This window comes from Microtus pennsylvanicus, chromosome 9 (assembly GCF_037038515.1).
Source record: "Microtus pennsylvanicus isolate mMicPen1 chromosome 9, mMicPen1.hap1, whole genome shotgun sequence".
Classification (NCBI taxonomy): Eukaryota; Metazoa; Chordata; class Mammalia; order Rodentia; family Cricetidae; genus Microtus; species Microtus pennsylvanicus.
The window spans coordinates 41,219,470-41,237,531 of record NC_134587.1 but is presented as its reverse complement, the minus strand read 5'-3'; positions in this window follow the sequence as shown (position 1 = coordinate 41,237,531).

Below are 18,062 nucleotides of genomic sequence, written 5' to 3'. Positions count from 1 at the left end.
CCGAGCAGATGGGAGGTAGCATTTGGAAGCTTTCCTAGAAGCCCAGCTGCTGAGTGGGATGGGAGCGGCAGGGAGGACATGCAGAGTCAGGGTGGTGTGCAGGGTCCTTTTAAGTATGTGGTTAAGACAGGACACAGGAGCCAGAGTGCCAGAATGTGGCGGGGAGAGACACGAGCTGAGCGCTCTGGGGGCTGTGGTGGTGGGGATGGCTTCTGTATCTACCATTGCTATGTGGAGAGGAACTGGAGACTGTGTTTGGAGCTGGAAGTTCTGGGAAGGGAGAGGAAGCGTTGTGACTGGTTTTGGTGGCAATAGAGCCTGGACATGGAAAGGGTGGGAACTCGGGAGTCCTGGTTATCACCTTGCTCTGGGTTCTGAGGTAGCGCTTCCCACTCTGATAACATCCTCTCTCCTAACAAGGCTTCCTCAGAGTGAGTGAAAACACAGCCAGGTGCTAATTACAGAAATAAGCACCATGTGTCCATGAGGTCCAAGCAAAACAGTACAATCAGCCCACACATGGCTGGGCCTTTGTGCAGGTGAGGCTGGGTGTCACCCTGTGCTGGATATACACGCTGCAGGGAAGCAAGGAACAGAAGGCACCATGGCGACCATGAAGCTGCTCCTGTTGAATGCGGGCCTGGCTCTACTTTCTGTAGCAGCAGCAGATGAAGGCGCTTTAGCGATTCCTGTGGCTACCTACAGGGCGGGCACATTTCCTGCCAGCACTGAGAAGGTGAGGGCCCTGGAAGTGCTGAGGGTGGGATCTGGGGATCTCGGGTCATGACCTTGGACTGGGCGAGTGTCTGAGGTCATTGATGGGTTCACGGGTAGAATGCTATGGCAGTCCCTGTGTTCAATGCTGGACTATGACTCCGCTTTCACCATTCAGCTCCCCACAGGGTGTGGTACCCACAGGCAGAGGGATGGGTTGTAGAGTCAGCTGGCTCTCCACTCTGTCACAGTGACCAGCAGCCTGTGGCTACAGAGAACCTTCTTTCAAACCACAGAACTGACTCTTTTCAGAATTTCTGTTCTCAGTAAAAGCCCCATGCAGGAGGATTGCGCAGATACAGCACTGCTTTACTGCAGAGGGCTGAGCTCTGCTGGGAGGGACGGTCAGCAGGGATGGACTTCCCGAGAGGTTGTGCTTATCAACTTATGGTGTCTCTTCCTGAGAAGATGTGAGTCCTAAGGTTATCAGTCATGCTCCCATGCCCTGTCACTGATGGATAAATGTGCCTCGTTTTGCTTTTCCTGTTTGCTGATGTCTTTGTCCTGGAGGCCAAGGATCGTCTGTGCCATATATGGTCTTGGGACTGAGGTTGGTATCTAGGCACCTTGTCTGCCTCCAGGTACAACACTAGCTCACTGGGCCATCCATCATAGCCACTGAGCTTACTAACAGAGACCCCAAGTCCTTTCTGGGTGCTGGCCAGATGCTGTTACATTCTTTGCCACCCAGACCCAGGGAACCAGCTACACTCTCTGCTGTTTCCACATCAGATGTCTGGTCTTCATCCTGCCTCTCCTCCACAAAAGCACAAAATCAGTCTTTCTAAGTCGCACTTTGGTCCTGGGTCCCTGTGCACTGGAGACAACGATGTCAAGGGTGTGCGGATCCTAGGAGTCAGGACCAAGGGGAGCCAGGTGCTGAGGTGTTTGAAAGTCATATGAGAAGATCCCATGTTGTAATAAGGGCGGCGGGGCTGCATCCCACACCTGGCTAGCTTTACCTGGAATAATTACACGGAAACTGTATTCTTTTAAACACTGCCTGGCCCATTAGTTTCAGCCTCTTAACCCATTTCTAATAATCTATGTAGCACCCCGAGGTGCGCTTACCAGGAAAGATTCAGCATGTCTGACCTGGTGGCTGGCTGCATCGCGTCTGCCCTGGAGAGAGCTGCATGGCATCTGAGCTCACTTCCTCTTCCTCCCAGCATTCTGTTCTGTTTACTCCACCCACCTATGTTCTAACCTATAAAATGGGCCAAGGCAGTTTCTTTATTAGCCAATGACCTTCCTCCATCAATCCTAGAGGCCCTTTTGCCAAGGCAGGGACAGAAAGAGTACTGAGTACTTATCGGTTGTGTGAAAACATTGATGAGTCCAGTCCTTGGGTCATTTTCCAGTGCTTGTGTGGGTAACAGGTACTGAACCCCACGGTCAGTTGATGAGTGGGGTAACTGTGGCCACAAATGAGCCCATAGTCTACTGCCCATGACTGAGTTCTGTCTATTTTGCATCCTGTCTCATTCATTCTCTGGGTGACCTCTCTCAGCTCCTTGTGCAGGACCTCCACAAGGACACGGGACAGAGCTCCTTCCAGATTTACCTCCCAGGAGACCCCTACTGCAGTTTGCCTGACTCTGCCTGAAAGTGGTGGGGAAGATCCAATCAAGACCAGCTTTCCTACTATCCTTCCAGTGCCTCAGGCCCCTCCTGTCTGCATCCAGATGCTCCCCAAGCCCCTCCTATCCTCTGCTCCCACTTCAGCCTCCAGCCTGGAACCCCCTCCCCATGTGTCTCTTGACCTTGAAGCCTAACTCAGCTATGACTTCCCCTCTAGCTCCTAGGAAAGTGGTATATAATTCGCTGGGCTGGAAACATGCCTATTCCTTTAAAGAGGAAGTCCAGACCACTGCCGCCTTTCACCTTTGTTATTAATATTCTTGGGAAGCTGGAGTTCAGGATGAAGATCATGTGAGTATGGACATCCAGGTAGATGTCTCTGCTCTTGACTGAATCAACTTCCCCCATTCATCTCACACATGCTTCTTCCTGATCTCAGCTAACTCTCCATGTCAACGTGGAATCCTTTTGTGTTGTCTGTGCAATGTACCGGGTGTCTTTGGTATCCAAGGGAGTGATGCTCACAGGGACACTGAGCTAAGAATAAGTGTGTAGGGGCTGCGCTTGTTTTTGCTCAAGGACCAATAAGGTGCCTTATGATTCCCCTGGTTTCTGTGTTAGAGTAAAACCAAGGTGGTCATATATTGACCTAGGATCCTGTCATTTGGGTTATATCTTTGGAGATACAGGGTGTATGTGTGTGCAGACTAGATGTGTTTGAATTTCCAGAATGTCCCAAGAAGAGGCCTAGGCTGCTTATTGTCTCTGCAACAGTGTCTTTCAATTGCCCTTCTCCTGGAATGACTTGGAGGACACAGGGAGTGTATAGAGTTTTCACTAGCTGAATTCTGAGGCTGCTTCCTGAGCCCCACGTATTGGGAGGGAAGGCTGATCTAAATGTCTGGGCCCATGATGTGTGCTGGAAAAGGCAGGAAGGCACCCCAATTAGAGCTACTTTTTATCTCATATTCCAGGAAACCCATCGGATGTGTCTTGTTCAAACAGTACCTGGATGCCTTGCCAACACAACCTGGTTTATTTAAAGCCCGTAAGTGCTCATACCTATATTTCTGCCTTTTCACAGAGACTTCTAAAGAGACCCCATAATATCTGGCTCATTTTCTCCCCACAGGGTCAAGGCACTACATACTCATCTATTTCATGATCACAGAGGATTTGGCTGTGGCCCACTACCAGGATAACTTCACACATCCCACCTACATAATGACGATGCTCATGGGTGTGTGGGTTTGTGAGAACTGCCCACGAACTTGTGAGGCAGTGGGTCCAGACTGGGTGCCTTCTACCTTACTTAGTCTAGTTGGAAACCGGGACAATTTCTCAGGATCTTTGGGAGAGTGGTTTTCAAGCTCTTGTCCTTTCTTCTCCTCAGCCATCACATGACCAATTCTGAGGTCCAGGTAGACTCAGCCGTGTGTAGTCTCTACTCACCCATGTGTCGCTCTACACATTCTGATGCCTTCTTTCTCTTCTCAGCCCGCTATTGTTGTCTTTCTCTGAACATTCTTCTCGTGAGAATCCCTTGATGCTGGGAGCACTGGTCCCTTCCCGAGACTGTGGTGTTTTCCTGCTATCAGGTCTGGGGCCCTGGGATGTGGAGCCCAGAGGCCTGCTGAACATCCTATTGCACATAACATGCTCCTCCCTCTTCAGACATTTGACATGTCCTCAGTCACAGTCCAGCACGTGTTTAAAAGAAAGCGGAGAGATGAACTTTTGAAGGGAGAGTCGATCTCTAGATTTGGGTAGTGCTGGGGGAGAAAGAAAAGCTCAGTTTTTCTTGCCTTTCCTTCAGAAAACTTAAAACTTACCGAAAATATCAAAGAGGTGAAAAAATAGGCAAGTGTGTATTTTTTGAGAGGCAGGTGCCAGTCACATGCCGGGGAAAGATATCATGGGCTAGTGTCCCATTCTGTCCTCACTCTTGTGGGGCTACTCTGGATACTAAGGCATACATGGAGAGTACTTTAGTGTAAGGTCACCAGTTCCGGGAGGAAACATAACCTCCACCTGCCAGAGTCACCAAGCACCGAGAGCCTCGTGTCTACCATTACCAGAGCCCTGCAGCTCTGACCACACCTCACACCTCCCTTGGTGTTCTCCAGACACTCGGCTCCCAGGATCCCTCCCAACTGGGTGTCACAGTGCTATCTCCCTCCTTTTCTCCCTTCCACAACTTCCCACTCATCCTGTCTCTTCCGGTCCCTCAAAGACGGCTCTCCAAGTTGCCAAGTCACTCCAACAGTGTCCTGTGTGTGTGTGTGTGTGTGTGTGTGTGTGTGTGTGTGTGTGTGTGTGTGAGAGAGAGAGAGAGAGAGAGAGAGAGACAGAGAGAGAGAGAGAGAGAGAGAGAGAGAGAGAGAGAGAGAGAGAGAGAGAGAGAGAGAGAGAGAACAGAGTGTGCGGACCATGAGAGAAATGCCTTCCTCCCCTACTCTCATATCATGGCCAGCAGTGCAGCCCAGATCCTCTAGGTGTCGCTAGGTTTTTTCTGACCTTCCTCTTCTGCATCAAATGTCACTGTTGGCCTGAAGCAAGCAAGGACAACAGGTGCTCTCTTTTCATACATGGCTTTGTGGCAGGGATGGGCTACTCAGGGTATGCTGGCAGATGTGGGCCTGCCTGAAGTGTTCTAGAGAGTAACGCACACGTGAATGTGGGAAGTCACTGGTGGAGATTCCCCACCAACCTCCTCAGGCTGCCTCAGCTGTGAAACTCAGCACTTCACTTCAGCAGAGTGTGCAGGCTCTATCCAGCTTGTGCCTGTGCATTGAGATCTGCATGCGTCCTCTGCTCCCCAGGACTGTGGGAGTGGGGGCCCCCTGCTCAGAGACCTGGGTGATCCACCTGAGGCTTCCAGCCCGACTGCAGACACTTCTGTTGAGTTGACCCTTGTTCCAAACTACATGCAAACGTGGTTCCCTCCTGACTCCTCCTACCAGGCTGGCCTCTTTTACAGGAATTTTGAACTTGGGCCTCTCTATTCCTGGCCTGAGTCTTCTCGGGTCATAAATGATCTAAGGGGAACCATGGTAACCTACCTGTAGTCTCATCTCCTCAGACAGTTTCCCATCCTATTTGGATCGGCGCCTTTCATTCTAACACACCATCACCCTATACATCCTATAGGTCGTTCTCCAGTTGTAAACCCAAAATATGTGAAGCCGTATGACATATTCGTGGTGAATATAGGCCTGAACAGAACGGACATCGTCAACCCTTCTTGTGATGGTAGAGATTGCCCTTTTCCTCATTGTCACCTCCTCTCTCTTCAGGATCTCCCTGTAAGATGTGACCATGGAAGCACTGCTTAGAGCTGTCTGTCTCCTTCTGATCCTGCAGAGTCCTGTGAGTGATCTGAGAATCTTAGTACATGGAGCAAGTTCTGCAGAGATGACTCAGCAACCAGGAGCCAATCACCTTCCACCTTCTGCAGGATGCAGGACTCCCGTTGCCTTGGGAAAACAGATACCCCTGTTCAGACACCACCATGCCTCTTCTTTCAATAAAGCTGATCCTATATCTGGGCATTTGTCTAAGAGTATACGGGTCCCATCTTTATGTTAATCAGATGCGGGTAGATGATCAGACCTGAGCATGATTTTACAGAAGGAAAGATGTGTTTACACACTCACAGGTCTCCATATAGGGCATTCCAGGATACAGGGTCACAAGGCACAGTAGCAGGCCACCTGGGCATGTACAATGTGGATAGGGTTCCTGCCTCTATGGTAGCTAGAGAGAGAGAAAAGGTTCACAGTGTCACAGGGAGGCAGGCATAGGTTGGTTATGTGGGTCTCTACTATCAAATATGTCTAGTGTTCTGGTCCTAGTGATGGGTGGTAGTCTTCTAGTTTGAGGCTGTAGAGTAGGGTGGTTTTTTTGTTTTTTAGCATGTGGAGGGCAGAATATCTGGAGAAGTCTTCAGTGTTTCTACGAAATAGCTCTCTTGATTTCAGATCCTCCAAGGACAGGGAGACCTGGAGCCCAGAACCCAATATGCAGAAATGAGAAGAACAAACACAAGTACCAACACAGACAGACGGAAAGGAAGACCTTCCCCCTTCTCCACAGATGTTGCCAGAGCCAGTGTCCTGTTTTGTCACGCCAATCATTCTTTCTAGATACATTATTCACATACAAAATACAGCCAGCTCCTGCCTGGACCATCTTCCCAAATCCCTAGGGAAGAGAGAACTTTGAGATTTGACTCAGGACATTTTGGGGTCAGACAATGGAGACAGTTCCTGAAGGCCAGGCCACCATAACCCGAGAGGTGGGCTGTAAAAACTCAGCCCATCTGCTCCCATTCCTGCACAGGGCCAGCTAGAGCTTGGCAGCCATAGTGGGTGTGCTCCCTGAGGAGAGAAATGAAGGGAGGACCCCAGGTGATGCAGGGTGAACATGTGCATGAGTTGGTCTCCAGGATAAGGTCCTGCTCGTGGTGGGCAGTGCCATCTCACACGACCTATTCTAGGATGTTGTGCCCTTCATCTGTTCCACATGGCATTTCTGGGGCACGAGGCGTTGAGCCGTTCCCGTGCGTTGAATGGAACTCATTGTGTGAGGTTTTCTTGGGAGACTGAGCCTACTCTACTCACTCCACACAGACCCTCCATGACAGCCTTAAGTCCAGTTAGACAAATGTCTATCTCTGCCAACAAATGCCTTAGTCTGGTTACTTGCATGACACAGGGACAGGTTTCTGAAAGGTTTTGAGTGGCCCCAAAGTTGACTTACCTCCTAGTTGTCTCACCCCAGCATGGAGAAAAATTCTCCATTGCTAAATGGTTAGAGTCCCCTCTCCAGTTCACACTCTATATTCTACAGCATGTCGTGGAGCGAGGAGACCACAGGCAGCTGGGGCAGAAGTCCAAATAGCAGTCAGGGAGGCATGGAAGGGCATGTTTGCAGCCTCAGCTTCAGGTTCACGGACCTCTCCACCTCCTCCTGGGTAGGGGAATGGGCACAGGGGAGGATATTGTCAGAAGACTACGAAATAGATCAAAACAACCCCCATATATGAACATGCCATGAATAAATTTACTACCCTGTATGCTAGCTTAAATTTGTGAAAGATGTTTAAAGTAGAACAGTTATTGTCACATCCTCACTGTGTTAGCACGCCCCCTCCCCCATTTTACTCATAGTAAACACGAAGTCCCCTGCTTGGTCTACGCATCATCATTGTTTCTCCTACCCTCTGGCCATTTTCTCCCTCCCCCCCCCCCCCAGCCTTCAGTCTGTTCCTGTCTCAGCCATGCTCTTGCTGTCTCTTCCAGACCACACCGAATGCACCTCCCACCTGGAGGCCTCATCTACCTCCCAATTCATGGCTCACTTGCTTCACCTCCTTCAATTATGTGTTTAAATGCCCTCTTTGTGCAGCCGACTTGAGCAATTCCATTGAGATTCCCTTGTCTCCCTAGTTGCTGTCCACCTTCTTCCGTTTGGGGTTCCTCATGGAAAGGGCCACTATTGTAATGATATATAATTGAGTACTCAGGAGATGGAGCACACAACAGAATAAACAGGGACAGGAAAACAGTGAATACTGAACAAGACAGGAGTAAGGAGCACTAGAGACCCTAGCAGAGGTCGTCTGGGATCAGTGGAGGAAATCGTTTTGCTTTAGATTCCCTTTCACTTGACTGTTGCACCATGATGGCGAAGGTCTTATAGCGTGGGGTCTTGGCAAAGTCACTTCTCAGTTCCGGTTTTGATTTTAGACTCATTGGTTCCTTCCACAGACAATCACGCCCTCCCCACATAGATCTTATATATATATATATATATATATATATATATATATATATATATATAAAACAACATAATACCTAAAAAACTTTAAAAGTCCCACAGTCTCCAAAAATTCTTACAATGTAAAAAATCACATTCTCTCTACAAATCCAAATGTCTCTTTCAAAGTTCAAAGTTTCTCAACTGTGGGCTCTTGTAAAATTAAAAAAAAAAACCAAGTTAAATACTTCCTGTTCCATGTGGGAAGAACCAGGGCACAATTATAGCTAAATCATATCACAACCATGCTTCAGCTGTGTACAAAGTGATGTCTGGGACCCATTTATAATTTTCCGGACTTCAAGGGTGGCTATCTCCACTTCCCCATCTCTGCTTCTACAGAGAAAATAGCTCATGCCATAGGTTCAGACCAACCTCCTCTTCACATCTGCTGCTGTCTTTGACAGTGATTGCACATCACTGAGGCTACACCATCACCAATGGCTTCCCTTCAGGGACTCCAGACCTGACAAATAATGCCAGGCCTCAGCTTTCCTTCATGACCTCTGCATACGTTCAATACCAGCACCACCTTGGGACTGGAGAGATGATTTAATGATTAAGAACAGTTGATACTCTTGCAAAGGATTGGGGATTGACTCTCAGTACCCACATGGTAGTTTAAAACCATCTCTAATTTTCATTTCTAGGGAATTTGATGCCATTTTCTGATCTCCGTTATCACCGAGAACTCACATGGTACACAGAAACACATGCATCCAAATCCCTCATATGCAAAATGAAATAAATTGAATCTAACAAAACTTACATAAAACCCAGCAACACGTGGGTGTCTCTTACATATTACTAAGTTCAGATTAACACATGAGACGGAGCCTTAGCTCTCTCTGGACCACATCTTCTGTGTGCTGACCCTGAGGGAATACTCCCAGAAGATTGGACCTAGTGATTCTGGTGTCTTCTCAGTCACTTCTAAGTTCTCAGCTCCAGTCAACTAGCACTAATTGTCTGAGTAAAGCAGTTGTTTTACTTCAGTGGTGCTGGTCTCTGGCTAATCACAGCGATTTTTCAGGCCCAGTAGACCTGACACCTTAGATTATAAATTCAAAATACTACAAAGTAACACAGGTAGAGTCTTCGCTTTCCTTTTAACCTTCACAAGGAAGTCCTCCATCACCTGCCTTGCTCTCAACTTTATTTCCTGCCCATCACTCACAGAAGAGCCATCACTCAGGTCGGCCACAGCAATTCCTCACTTCTGGCACCACGTTCTGTCTTAGTTTCTTTTCTTCTTCTTCTTCTTCTTCTTCTTCTTCTTCTTCTTCTTCTTCTTCTTCTTCTTCTTCTTCTTCTTCTTCTTCTTCTTCTTCTTCTTCTTCTTCTTCTTCTTCTTTTGGTGATAAAATACCAAGACCATAGCAATTTATGAAAGGAATGGTCAATTTGGGGCTTATAGTTTCAGAGAGTTAAGAATCTATTATTCCTCAGTGGTGCCTCCCTTGTACCTGCTCCTGGTCCAGTAGTGTTCTCTGACATAGGCCTGCTCCCTTGGCAGTTGCTCCCTTGTACCTGCTCTTGTGTAGTTCGCTGCCTCAGGTCTGCTCTGGCAGAGGTCCCTGGCTTGGGTCAGGTCTCACAAAGGTCTCTCACTCAGGCCTACTCCCTTGGAGGCCCCAGACTCAGACCTGGACCCATAGAGGTCTCTGACTCCCACTTACTCCCTCAGCAGTTGCTCCCTTGTGCCTGCTCCTGTAGAGTTCATTGCCTCAGTACTGCTCCAGTGGAGGTTGCTGGCTCAGACTTGTTTCTCTAGATGTCCCTGGCCTTGGCCCATTCCCATGGAGGTGCCTGGCTTGGGCCCCACAGACTTCCCAAGCCTCACAACTCTCCTCCACAGTCAGTGGGCCTAGTTTGTCTTGTGCAGGTTTCCCCACTGTCAGTTCAGAGTCAGTGAGCTCTCACTAGCTCAGGTCAGCTGTTTTTGTGGGTATCACCATCATGGTCTTGATCTTTTTGCTCATATTATTGCTCCCCCCTCTCTTGGACTGGTCTTTGGTAGCTGGACCCAGTAGATCTCTTCCTGTAGATCTCTTCCTGTAGATCTACTTCCATCAGTTGCTTGTTGAAGGTTCTATGATGGCAATTAAGGTAATCACCAATCTGATTACAGGGGAAAGTCAGTTTAGGTGTCCTCTCTTCTGTTGCTTAGAGTCTTAGTTGGGGTCATCCTTGTGGATTCCTGGGAATTTCCCCTATTGCCAAGTTTCTCACTAGTGCTTTAATGACTCCCTCAATCAAGATATCTCTTTCCTTTCTCTCCTTTACTGTCCTTCCCCCTTCTTGAGCATCCCATTCCCTCATTTCTCTTTCTCCCTTCCCCTTCCCCCCTCCCTTTACCCCCTGCCTTCTACCCTCTCCTAATTTTCTCAGGAGGTCTTGGCTGTTTTCTCTTTCCAGGGTGATCCGCGTATGTCTCTCCTAGGGTTTTCCTTGTTACCTATCTTACCTGGGATTGTGGACTATAGGCTGGTTGTCCTTTGCTTTATGTATAATATTCACTTATGAGTGAGTACATACCATGTTGAATTCTTCGCTTCTTAGAATGACAGAACTACTCAAGGGCTGTGAGCTTCCCAGAGGCTCATCCAATTGGGGGTTGTGCTACACAGAATCAATGCCCTTTGCTTTCAGCATCTGAGATGAGAATTCTTGTGTATGGTTTTTGGGAATTGGGACCACGGTTGTGGGCTTTGACTGGTATCCTGAATATACCACCACAATGGAACACACTGTGAAGATAGGCTGGCCTTTGTACATTGAGGACCTGCCCGTGGGATGAACTGACATGGAGGACCCTGTTCATAACAGCCACTGACAGAGTGGAGCAAACTTTGTCCTCTGAAAGGTTTCACCCATCCTCAAGGCAGGGACAGGGTTCATGTATATTGAAGAGATTTTGCTTGGGAGCCAGGTAGATGGGTTAAGAGGCTAAGCTCTTTGCTGTGAAAACTCACCGGAGGTCTCTCCTGGATCAGGGTGTGGTACGAGAAGGAATGCGCTGGAGTAGCCAGTCCCACAGTGACCTCAGGGAAATGTGAGGCTTCTTGTGTATTGCAGCCCCAGTGTAGAGCACAGCTTGGGAGTTTGGGTGGCTTGTCTGTGGGACTGGGTGGAGGTGAACTGGATCTAAGGGCCACTGGGTATATAGTTGGTTTATTAGGCTCCATGTGTGTTGACAAAGTTGTGCTGTTCCAGAGCACAGTGTCTCTCATTCTGGTGTGATCAGAGCTGTGTATCTGTCCCCAGAATGTGAGAACAAACCATGACTGTGGTTGGGGGTTGAACTCAGAAGCTGCTAAGGAACACAGGGGCATGACTGGTCTCTTCTAACTGTTGCCTCAAAACTGGGCCAGCGTGTCATTTTTACCCAATTCTGTTCCATTGGCTCTACCGTTCACACCTTAAGAACAGAACTTCTCTTAGAGCAGAAACTTTGGGCTAATGTAATGTGTGATTTACATGCATATAACTAGATCAGTAAGGAGTTTCTTGGAAGTGTAAAAGGCAATTAAAGAGAATGCATCTTCATCAATATGGGATACCTGAGTCTCTTCCTGTTGGGGACTGTAATGTCTAGTGTAATAGTCTGTCCACAGAGCATCCTTCAGGGGCTGAAGAGTGGGCAGTTATCTGAAGGGGAGACAGGATCACCCACAGGGTCTCACCCCACAGACAGCACTCACCTCACTGTAGAAATATTGAGATCTTGAGGAAAGGGGAGGAAGAGCATGAAAACTGCAGTGAAAGCTGAATAAAGCTAACCAGAAGGTTCCAGCCCTTTGAATCTTTTCCATCTCTTGACTTATTTTCATTTACTGCAGTTTTGATTCACTTGATCATTTTGTCTAAGACACTAAGGTATGTCTCCGCCATGACAACACCATTCTCTTGTCTGCATTTCACTCACTGTTAAAGTGGAAGTCCTGCAGTGGCCCACAAATGACTATTGTTAGCTCTACCCTCTCTCTAACCTGGTCTCTGGCCATCTTTCTCTCCTTGTCTGCCATCTGTTCTATCTTCCCCACCCTCCAGTCACCTTCTGTCACATCCTGGCTCTTTTTGCACTTTCCAGGCCCCACTGAGTGTTCCTCCCATCTGAAGTTCTCTTTCACTTCCTCATTCATGACTAGTTCCCTTTACTAACTTTAATTATGCATTTAAATGCTCCTTTTGTGCAGGTGAATCAGGCAATTTCATCTAACCCACAAACCCCTTTGCCTCTAGGTTGTCCACATTGTTCCAGTTGTGCTTCCTTATGGCATGTGTCTCACTGTAATAATATATAATTAAGTCATCAGGACACAGGAGCACTCAGTAGACTGAGCAGGAATAGTGAATACAATGAACGCTTAACACAGTGTAAGGAGAGCTAGAGACACTAACTGAGGATTGCAGATCAGTGGACAAAACCTTTTTGTGGTAGGGTGCCTTTGCTGTGACTGGTTCTACCATGGTGGGGAAGGTGTTTCATCTGGGGTGCTTGATCAAATTGCTTGTCAGTTCTTGTTTTGTCTCAAACTCACTGGATCCTTCCACAGAGACAATTGCACCATCCCAACATAGGATCTCATTTCTTCCTGTAAATCTGTCAATCTTTTATTACCCCTTTTAACCCTAAGTCTATATTTGGAACTTTCTACCTTGCATTCCATGTAGACAGAGAGAGTAGAATCCCCGCTTGTCATAGAGGTTGCAGAAAATGAAATATTGCACAGTAGAAATGACAAAGGCTGTAGATTCTTTTTTGGAAAAGCTCTTCATCAACGTAAGGGAGAGACCATTCTTCAGACAGTTCTCACCCAGAATCTTGTCAAATGACTTTCCAGTACTGATTGACACAACACAGAATTTTCTACTTCAATTGTTAAAATGGTTGATTGTTTTTCAAAGACAGAATCTAATGTAGTTGAGACTAACCTAAAACTTGGTATGAGATTGAGGCTGGTTTTGAACTCCTGATCTTCCTGCCTCTGCGTCCCTAGTGTTGGGATTGGGTACTACCACACTAGGCTGCTTTTATCCAAGAAGGACCTGCCTTAATTAGCTGTAGTAATTCACAGCATCACTGGACTTCATGAGAGTGTCGCTGGAAATAAATAAAGGAGGGACACAGGCACTAGAAGTGGAGTCTATGATCACTGTGACAGTCACTATCTTCAACAACTGCCAGAGGACCAAGAGGGTCATTGGCCCCTTCAACAACAGTTGAAGATTCATTACAAGGAATGACTGAAGCTCCTCTTCAGATATGAGGAGGAGAGCCTCTGCTGCTCAGAGACTGGGACAACTACTTGAAAGCAGCATTGTAATTGGGCTCTCACCCATCACAGAAACCCTTTCTTGTCCTTTGATTAGAATGGATTTAAGAGGATTGTGATTTGACAAATTGTGAGTTTATTGTTAACTTCCACACTAGAATTATGGTATTGACCTGTTAATGTTTGCAACTGCTTTAGGTTACTATAAGATGCTATTGATTTTAAAAAAGATTAAAACCTGTCTAAGAGAAGTTTGGCATTGCCAATGAGCTCTTGGATTTGAAAACAAATTTAGATTTTGATACAGTTTCAAACTGTTAAAAAAACACCCTAGACCAATTCAGGAGGGCATTCCCACCCCTGGTGCTCCTCCACTCCTTTAATTAGGAGATACTGTAGCCATAGGACCATGTGTGTCACAAAGTATTATCTGCTTACACAAATTATCTCATGATTGGTAAACTCTCTTGACAAAAAGTTGACTCAAAGGCTCTTGGCACCAAGACGTTCTGTCTCCCTTAACCTTTTGTTTATAGAGGTCAGCAATCAGAGATAGGTATGATCCTTCCACCCAGGCATCTAAGACATGGACATGCATGACTGAAATGCATATACTGAAGACAGGTAAGTCTGGAAAACAGGCAAGTGTTCTACTAAAGCAGATCTGATCATCTGTCCTGTAGCAAAAGCTCAGACTTTATTAAAATTAATAAAAAGGGAGGATTGTGGAGGATCAAAAATGTAAGCCTATATCCACCTTGTCTGTAGGTCAGATAGTTTGAGGTTGCTCAAAATTGTTGACAACAACCAGGGCTACACATCTTGACCTAGGGTCTGGTTACTTGGTCCTTTCAACATTAAGATGGCCCATACAGGTAGATCCACTCTACCCTGACCAATGGTCACAATATTCAAGCATACTTCTGCTCTTTCTTTCGAAATAGCAGGTTTGACGTTCAGAGTGGCTGCCTTCAGGATGCTTTGTCTAGGGTGGGTTTACTGCCCAAACAGCAGATTACTGATGACTTGAGTTTTCAAAGTATTGAAGCAAATAATTGTTTTAGTTAATTCTTTGTATCAGGTTAAAAGCAGACTTTTGCCTTCTTGTTGTGTTGGGGTGCAAAAGTGCATGGAAAATTAAATGCAGGCAAATTTCAGTATATTTTTTAAATCTTTTTTTTTTATTGAGAAAATGAGAAAAAGAAAAAAAAACAAGTTTCCACCTCCTCCCAGCCTCCCATTTCCCTCCCCCTCCTCCCACCTTTCTCCCCCTCCTCCCACACCTCTCCCCTTCCACCCACTCCTCTCCCCCTCCCTCTCCAGTCCAAAGAGCAGTCAGGGTTCCCTGCCCTGTGGTAAGTCCTAGGTCCTCCCCCCTCCGTCCATATCTAGGAAGGCGAACATCCAAACTGGCTAGGCTCCCACCAAGCCAGCACATTAAGTAGGATCAAAACCCCGTGCCATTGTCCTTGGCGTCTCATCAGCCCTCATTGTTCGCCATGTTCAGAGAGTCCAGTTTTATCCCATGCTTTTTCGGTAAAACAGTCCAGCTGGCCTTGGTGAGCTCCCAGTAGATCAGCTCCACTGTCTCAGTGGGTGGGTGCACCCCTCGTGGTCCCGACTTCTTTGCTCATGTTCTCCCTCCTTCTGCTCCTCATTGGGACCTTGGGAGCTCAGTCCAGTGCTCCAGTGTGGGTCTCTGTCTCTATCTCCATCCATCACCAGATGAAGGTTCTATGATGATATGCAAGATATTCGTCAGTATTGCTATAGGATAGGGTCATTTCAGGTTCCCTATCCCCAGCTGCCCAAGGAATTAACTGGGGACCTCGGCTTGGGCACCTGGGAGCCACTCTAGGTTCAAGTCTCTTGCCAACCCTAAGGTGGCTCCCTTAACTAAGAATTGTGCTTCCGTGCTCCCCTATCCAACCTTCCTTTATCCCAATCCTCCTGTTTCCCCAAGTTCCCCCCTTCCTCCCCTTCTCCCTTTTCTCTCCCCATCTCCCCTTACCCCCATCCCACCCCACCCCCAAGATCTCAATTTTCTCCCCGGCAACTTTGTCTACTTCCCATAGCCAAGAGGATAACTATATGTTTTTCCTTTGGTTCACCTTCTTACTTAGCTTCTTTAGGATCAGCAATTGTAGGCTCCGTGTCCCTTATTTATGGCTAGAAACCAATTATGAGTGAGTACATCCCATATTCATCTTTTTGGGTCTGGGTTACCTCACTCAGGATAGTGTTTTCTATTTCCATCCATTTGCATGCAAAATTCGAGAAGTCATTGTTTTTTACCGCAGCGTAGTACTCTAATGTGAAGATATTCCACACTTTCTTCATCCATTTTTCCATTGAAGGGCATCTAGGTTGTTTCCAGGTTCTGGCTATTACAAATAATACTGCTATGAACATAGTTGAACAAATGCTCTTGTCATATGATAGGGCATCTCTTGGGTATATTCCCAGAAGTGGTATTGCTGGGTCCAGGGTTAGGTTGATCCCGAATTTCCTGAGAAACCGGAACACTGATTTCCAAAGTGGTTGCACAAGATTGCATTCCCACCAGCAATGGATGAGGGTACCCCTTCCTCCACAGCCTCTCCAGCAAAGGCTATCATTGGAGTTTTTTATTTTAGCCATTCTGACAGGTGTAAGATGATATCTCAAAGTTGTTTTGATTTGCATTTCCCTGATCGCTAAGGAGGTTGAGCATGACCTTAAGTGTCTTTTGGCCATTTGAACTTCCTCTGCTGAGAATTCTCTGTTCAGTTCAGTGCCCCATTTTTTAATTGGGTTAATTAGCATTTTAAAGTCTAGTTTCCTGAGTTCTCTATATATTTTGGAGATCAGACCTTTGTCTGTTGTGGGGTTGGTGAAGATCTTCTCCCAGTCAGTAGGTTGCCTTTTTGTCTTGGTGACAGTGTCCTTTGCTTTACAGAAGCTTCTCAGTTTTAGTAGGTCCCATTTATTCAATGTTGCCCTTAATGTCTGAGCTGTTGGGGTTACACATAGGAAGCGATCTCCTGTGCCCATCTGATGTAGGGTACTTCCCACTTTCTCTTCTATCAGGTTCAATGTGTTCTGACTGATAGTGAGGTCTTTAATCCATTTGGACTTGAGTTTTGTGCATGGTGATAGATATGGATCTATTTTCATTCTTCTACAGGTTGACATCCAGTTATGCCAGCACCATTTGTTGAAGATGCTTTCTTTTTTTCCATTGTATACTTTTGGCTCCTTTATCAAAGATGAGGTGTTCATAGATTTGTGGGTTAAAATTTGCGTCTTCTATATGATTCCATTGGTCAACTTCTCTGTTTTTATGCCAGTACCACACTGTTTTCATCACTGTAGCTCTGTAATAGAGTTTGAAGTCAGGGATGGTAATGCCTCCAGACAATCCTTTATTGTATAGGATTGTTTTGGCTATCCTGGTTTTTTTTGTTTTTCCATATAAAGTTGATTATTGTCCTCTCAAGATCTGTGAAGAATTTTGATGGGACCTTGATGGGGATTGCATTGAATCTATAAATTGCCTTTGGTAGAATTGCCATTTTTACTATGCTGATCCTCCCAATCCAAGAGCAAGGGAGGTCCTTCCATTTTCTGGTATACTCCTCAGTTTCTTTCTTCAATGCCTTAAAGTTCTTGTCAAATAGATCTTTCACTTCCTTGGTTAGAGTTACCCCAAGATATTTTATGCTGTTTGTGGCTATCGTGAAAGGTGAAGCTTCTCTGATTTCCCTCTCTGCTTCCATATCCTTTGTGTATAAGAGGGCGACTGATTTTTTGGAGTTGATCTTGTATCCTGCCACATTACTAATGGTGTTTATCAGCTGTAAAAGTTCTTTGGTGGAGTTTTGGAGGTCGCTTACGTACACTATCATATCATCTGCAAATAACGAAAGTTTCACTTCTTCCTTTCCAATTCGAATCCTCTTGATCCCCTTATGTTGTCTTATTGCTATTGCTAGAACTTCAAGCACTATATTGAAGAGGTATGGAGAGAGTGGACAGCCTTGTCGTGTTCCTGAGTTTAATGGGATGGCTTTGAGTTTCTCTCCATTTAATTTGATGTTAGCTGTCGGCTTGCTGTATATTGCTTTTATTATATTTAGGTATGACCCTTGTATCCCTAATCTCTCCAATACTTTTATCATAACGGGATGTTGAATTTTGTCAAATGCTTTTTCAGCATCTAATGAGATGATCATATGGTTTTTTTCTTTCAGTTTATTTATATGATGGATTACATTGATAGATTTTCGTATGTTGAACCAGCCCTGCATCCCTGGGATGAAGCCTACTTGATCATAATGGATAATTTTTCTAATGTGTTCTTGGATTCGGTTTGCCAGTATTTTGTTGAGGATTTTTGCATCGATGTTCATGAGTGAGATTGGTCTATAATTCTCTTTCTTGGTTGAGTCTTTGTGCGGTTTTGGTATCAGAGTAACTGTAGCTTCATAAAAGGAATTTGGCAGTGCCTCTTTTGTTTCTATATTGTGAAATACATTAAGGAGTATAGGTATTAGGTCTTCTTGGAAGTTCTGGTAGAATTCCGCATTGAAACCATCTGGTCCTGGGCTTTTTTTGGTAGGGAGGTTT